Source organism: Gossypium arboreum, chromosome 4 (genome assembly GCF_025698485.1).
Source record: "Gossypium arboreum isolate Shixiya-1 chromosome 4, ASM2569848v2, whole genome shotgun sequence".
Taxonomy (NCBI): domain Eukaryota; kingdom Viridiplantae; phylum Streptophyta; class Magnoliopsida; order Malvales; family Malvaceae; genus Gossypium; species Gossypium arboreum.
In genome coordinates this window covers 90,354,193-90,361,056 of record NC_069073.1, presented here as the reverse complement: position 1 = coordinate 90,361,056, position 6,864 = coordinate 90,354,193, and the positions used below count along the sequence as shown (strand labels likewise).

General features: G+C 38.0%; 1 long non-coding RNA gene across 1 annotated transcript; it reads left to right on the top strand.

Moving 5' to 3' along the window:
- The first annotated feature begins 5,693 nt into the window (after positions 1-5,693).
- On the top strand, positions 5,694-6,613 carry LOC128291669 (uncharacterized). The gene is made up of 2 exons (XR_008281487.1): positions 5,694-5,972; positions 6,581-6,613. It is a non-coding gene; the product is annotated as an uncharacterized LOC128291669 (long non-coding RNA).
- Positions 6,614-6,864: the final 251 nt, after the last annotated feature.

Genomic DNA, 6,864 nt, shown 5'->3' with positions numbered 1-6,864 from the left:
ATCATGATAGTGAACATACTTATGACAATCCATATCACTCACCGAAAAATTAAGAAACTAAACAAGCTTGGCTTTGCCTTTATCTTTGTTGGTGGATGGTTCAACTAGTTCGCAACATAAACAAACACACAAATTACTTAAACAGACCGTACTTACAGAATTCACACATGTAAGCGAACTTAGCTTTCTGGAAAATCACCAAACAGGATAGAGACTTACCTTGATCACTACAAACTTCGTTCAAAAACAAAAACTTAATGGAAGAATATCCAATAAGAGAATTCTCATGAATTAATGTTTGTTTTTATAAACCTAAGTGCCTGGAAATCTTAAGATACCCTACTACACTTAGGAAAGACATTACTTGCACGTAATGTATTCCTAGCTACACTATATCTTTATTTTCTAATCCGGGTCTGAATCAATCTTTGATTGGCGAACCTCAGTTCACCAAATAGACTAGTGATCCCCCGAGTTAACAACTTACCTAGCCAACCCCAGCTCGCCAAACATGCCGGCAAGCACACATTCAGTGAATCTAGTTAACCCCCTTACTGCGTCTTTTAGCGTATATTGTTACGCTGACAAACTAGCGAACTCCCCAGTCCGTCAAAACATTGGCAAACCCTTACTTGCAAAGACGAAACTTCAAGGCCCTATCTCAAGATGTTACATATAGAGGCACCACATCTATTTCCACTCGTCCTTTTGATTCATTATCATAGTATTACTTCAGCCAGCTACCTGCAAGCACACACTTCTTAGATTGAAGTCCCCATCCACTAAAAAATTCCACCATATAGATTCTCTTTGACCTCCCTATTCAAAGATAGGGATACTTAAAAATTTTAACCAAATGAGGCTGTGGTAGCTTGATAAATAGCGGGGATCTACCACTAGCTTCCTAAACCTTTCTTAATTGTCTAAAGGTGAGATCCTCCTCTTCTCTATTCAGTGTCCCCACTACCATGGATCAGATTGGACCCAAACTAGACCAATTATCATGCCACACATTTATATTAGTCCTATCCCCAACAATCCACCTAAGACCTTTCTATAATAAAGGCCTAACCTTACTTAAAGCTTTCCAAGTTAGGGAGGCATCAGTAAGGTGTTTAACCAAATCATTACCTTCTACATATTTTCAAAAAAGAGTTCTAGCCTACAGCTTATTTGGCTCATGGATTATTCTACAACCAAGCTTGATTAAGTAACCTTGATTCTTATCTTTAGCCGAAGATAGGCCTAGACCCCCTTAATTTTAGGTTTCATGACTTTACTCCATTTAAGGAGGTGTGTTCTCTTCTTTGTATCAGAACCACCCCACAAGAAATTCCTACTTGTTTTATTGAGGTCCTTACAAACACTGATTGGAAGGGCTCGACACTGCATAGAGTAATTAGGGACAGTGACAAGAGTCGAGTGAATCAAACTAAGTCTACCCACTCATGATAAATAATAACTCTTCCATGTACTAAGCTTTGCCTGATTGCGATCCACTGTAAAGTTGTAATCACTTTTTTAAACTCTACCTGAGTAGATTGAGAAACTGAGGTATCGACCCAGATCATCAGTGCTCCCAAAATTCAAGCACCCAAGAACTCTAAATTACTGAGTATAGCCAGTGTTCTTAGATAACAGAATCCTAGATTTGGCAAGGCTAACTTTTTGCCTTGATTCCCAAGTGAACTCTTCAAGAACACCCTTTACTGCGTCAACCAATCTCTCATCTGTTTTGGCAAATAAAATTACATCATCAACAAAGAACATATGGGAGAGAGTAGGTCCTCGTCTCGAGGTACAGATACCCCTCCACGATTTTATTTCGATGACTTTGCAGATAAAGAGATTGAGGTATTCCATGCAAATGATGAAAATGTATGGGGATAAAGGGTCATATTGTCTAATACCCCTTGAAGGTGTAAAGCTATTAAGCTTACCATCACTAGCAGGATAGTCATTAAAAATTGAGATACTATTTAGAATAAGATTGATCCAACTCGAGGGGAAATTAAAAACACAAAGTCTCATTCGATTCTATCATAAGCTTTCTTCATATTGAGTTTAACAACCATTGACCCAACTTTCCCTTTTAAAATCTTGAAATATGAATCACTTCCTACACAACGATGGCATTATCAGTGGTTTGACAGCCCCAAATGAAGCTACCTTTTACAGGAGAGACTAACCTGTTAAGAAGGGATTTGGGGCATAACACTAAAATTTTTGTAATAATACTGTAAGAGGTGTTACAGAGACTGATCGACCAAAACTGTTGGACTTTGTTCGAGGCATCCTATTTCGAGATCAAATAAATAAGTGTATCATTGATCTCTTCAAGAATCTTCCCATTATTAAACTTAGTGCGGACCGCCTCAATCACTTTACCTTTGACAGTTTCCCAACATTTCTAGTAAAATAAAGGGTGAAGCCCATCATGCCAAGAGCTTTGTAGGGTTAAACAAGAAAATAGCCCTATGGATTTCCACTTCCAAAACCAGTCTATCAAGAGGAAATCTATCATTATCCTCCAAAGGAGCCGAAGAAAGAGAGGAATTTATGATATTAAGTGGCACTTTCAAAGAAGTAATAGAGATCACAAAAGAAAGAATTGATGATGCATTCAATCTCCTTTTTGTTAGTGCACCAGTCTCCATTAGCGTTTTCTAATCCATCAATCTTATTGTAACATCATCTTTTCAAGGTAGTAAGACGGAAAAACCTCATGTTTCTCTCACTTTCAATAACCCAGTTGACACTAGATTTCATAACCCACAAGTCCTCTTCTTGCTTGAGAATGTCTTGGTATTCCTTGGTGAGATTTTTTTGAAGGTTAACCAAGAAATCATTCAGGCTAATTTCCAAGGCTCTTTCAATCCCTCCAAGTCTAACCATGAGTTTTTTTTTTTGTGTGTGGAATACATTGCCAAAAGTGGAACAATTCCACTGATTAAGATACTCCATCAAGTATTTAATAGAATTCACCAAAAGGTTCTCCAATCTTTTCCCAAAAGGACTTTAGTCTGTGCGAGAAATCTGAGTGATCGAGCCACATTTTTTAAAAGTGTTTGGGCACAAAGGTTTGCAAGATAGGCTTAACACAACAGGCCTATGATTAGACTTTGTACAAGTAACATCATTCGCTACAACATCATACAAAAGTTTCCATTTGGGATTCGTAAAAAACATGTCAATGCGCTTTTGAATAAGCTAACTAGCAAAGCGAAGATTAGACCACGTGAACTAGGGTCTTTTGAAGCCCATGTCAATCATATTACAACAGACAGTTATGAAATTCTCTAATCCGATACGGGGAGACCAATCTCCCACCTTTTTTACCATGGCTAGATAAGACTGTTGAAGTCGCCAGCCATAAACCAAGGTAACTGATGATGTTGCAAAACATGTTCCAAATTATCCCAGACCTTAAACTTAAATTTCGAGCTAGCATAAATATCATATAATAGCCAGTAGGAATTCAAGGAGGGTACCTTAAACAATGCATAAATCTCTTGTTCTGTAGTGCACAACTCCTTCATGGTCACTAGGTTCGAATGCCATAAGAGCCAAATACCCCCTCGAAACCCAATGTGTCCATATCAGTCCAAGCATCCAACGGGAACTTATTAATGATGGAACATTTCCAACACGAACTTGTGTCTTGGTAATTATCATAATACCAAGAATGTGGACAGCTGCTAAATCTTTCACTGTCACTGAAAATTCAATTTGCGAGCCCCTCTACAGTTCCAAATCAGCATAGATATTAGGGGTGTGGTCGGAATCTCCCCATAATCTGTTCCGTCTTAACGGTTGGCGGCAGCTCAACTTTGTGCATCTTTGAATTTGAGTCCAATAGTTAGTGGGAACTTACTAATATTTGGAGATGATATACTGTCGTCTCCCCTCAATCATGAAATATTTCTTGAGCGATTTGTTCATATTCAATTGGATGCATAAACGAGAAAACTTTCCCTTTTCACTGGTTAATGTGAAATTATCAACCTTCCGTAAACCCCCAAGCTATTACCAATTTTTAAAAGGATTTTTGGATCATAGTACTCACTAGGGAGTTCTGGTAGTCGTATCTATAACACCCTATACCCGTAACCCACGTCGAAGCAGAATACGAGGCATTACCTAACTCGATCTCGCGCACACAAATGTTCCCCAAGTCACCAAGACTTGGTCCAATTTAGAAATTTTTCAATTTCTACTTTAAACTTCTTATTATGGGCCTATGAACCATAAATCGACCATTGAAAACTATTCAGGAATAAACCCGAGTCCTTAAACCATCTATAGAAAATTTGACTTTGAAACAAGGAACACGCCCGTGTGGCCATTTCAACATGGTTGTGTTGATGGCCCCTGTGGCTCATACGGCCTAAGAAATACAGGGACACGCCCTTGTCCTCCACCCGTGAGGAATTAATTCTAAATGCACACCTACAGGGATTTTCACATGGCCTGGCACACACATGTGTCCTTGGCCCGTGTCCTTCACATGGCCATGACATGCCCATGTCCTAGCCCGTGTACAAAAACATAGAAATTCTGTTTCTGACGAAAGCATCCCCGAAATGTCACATGGCCAAGACACATGCCCGTGTGCTAGGCCGTGTCTATCATACGGCTAAGACACACAGTCGTGTCTCTACCCGTGTGTTTACTACCATGTATACTGACTTGAAATTTTTACGTGCAATGGACACACGGCCGAACCACACACCCATGGGGCATACCGTGTGTTAAACACGACCGAGACACACGTCCGTATGTCTACCCGTGTGGACGATATAAGGCTATTTACCAAAGCTCTTTGCCACCCTTACTTACACAACCTACACAAAAGCAACCAAACCAATAACAGAATAACTTATTTAAACCAATCAGCCACAATAGACTACATATCAATTAAGCAATTACTCATTCATGAGAGTAACTTCATTTGCATATATCAAAATGAATATTTGCCATCAGTCAAGGCTTAATACAAAATGAAGGGTTTCCAAGCCAAGCCAACACATTTGATCAGTTCTCAACAACACAAAAATACTAAAGTCTAAGCCCTATACATGCCATATTCAAAAATATAAATCAAACTATACTGAATGCTTCGATTGATAGTGTTAACGATATCTCTGACTTCCTTTGGTCCTTGAGCTAGATAGGCAGCACTATAAGAAAATGAAAAAGGAGAGGGAGTAAGCATATATTGAGCTCACATTTCATATAAATAAATAACTTTACCATTCATCAACAAGTATCATAATACACAAGTGGCATAAGCAAAACTTACTCATCAATATTCAATACGTGTGACAGCCCTAAATTGACCCTAGTCGAAAAGTGGTTTCGAGACCATTAAACCGAGTCATAAAAATAATTAATTGTTATATTCTATGCTTACTATGTGTGTGCATGCATATGTGGAAGTTTCATTCTCTAATTTTACCAATTTTGTGAGAAATTATTAAATAGGGATCAATGTGAAACATGGTGAAATATGATAGGCTAATTTTAAATGGCTTATTAGTGCATGTTAACACAAAGGTGGAGTTGCATGTCAAATAACCCATTTCTTAAGGTTAGTGGCCGGCCATGACATGATGATGGGCAAAGAAAACATGTCCTAGACATGTTGGCCTAGTGCATTATGGAAGGAAATAAAGAAATGAAAAAAAAGGGAAAATGATGAAGAAAAATGTGTGTATGGATACTCTTGTGCCGTGACAAAACAAAGAAAAAAAAAGGGGAAGAAAATTGGTTGTTCATCCTTCCTCATTTTTGTTACAATTGCCATGACTTGAAAAGATGAAGGAATAGGGGAAATCTCCCTAAAGCAAATCGGCATTCTTCTTTAGCTAGCAAGAGGGTGATGAAAACAAAGCTTGGAACTTAAGCTCTTCTTGGCCGAATGTAAAGAGGAAGAGGGGAGAAAGACTTTCGGTCATGGAAGGAGAAGAAAGGTTAGTGAAAAGTGTTAGATTTGTTTTGAAATTCAAGCTTGTTTTAGGTTAATCATCTTGCTTCTTACTTAACCCAAGCCAAAAGAATCTTGAAATCTTGATGGAGGTATGGTACATTCGTTTATGGTTAATGGGAGAATAATTTGATTTTAGCCTTTAAACCTTGAGGAAGAAATTGTTGTTGCAAGAAGTTGAGCCTATTGATAGTATAAATTTCTAATGCACCTAAGGTAATAGCCGAACATGTAGTGGTTTAATGCCTTGAACAAGTGTCGTTTAGATGTTCTAAGATTGTCTAAATTAGATGTTTAATCATCTAAGGGTTCGGCATGGTGCATTCTTGAGAAGAGTTTGATTTGAAATCATGAGATCTTGTTGACTTGTGTTTAAGTTGTAATCGGCCATGGGCTATGGGTGTTTGCTAATCCGGTTTTGTTGCATAGGTGTTAAATACCTTGTATTGGGAATTTGATGAATAAGTAGCAATAAATTAAGATGAGATTGAGTAAATTTTAGCTTAGTTGTGTTAAGTATTCGGCAATAATCATAATAATGTATATGAATGCCGTATGTTTGTGTTTGATGGAGAGGTGAATTGTTTGATTTAGCTCCAGAGCAAAGGGGGACTAAATCGGACAAAGGAAAGGAGAAAGCAAACGAGTAGCCAAATTGGAACCGTTCTACCCTACATAATGTAAGTCATTAAGCATATATTTGGTGTTGATGTAAATGACCATAATATATACGCAATTGTGTTTAAATGAGTTGATGTGTAAATGAAAATGTATGTGTATGGAATGATGCCATTGTTGAATGTATAAAGGCAGCAAAATGCATAAGGTATTGGTCTCGGCACTAAGTGTGCGGGTATAAATGGACACGGTGACAAGAT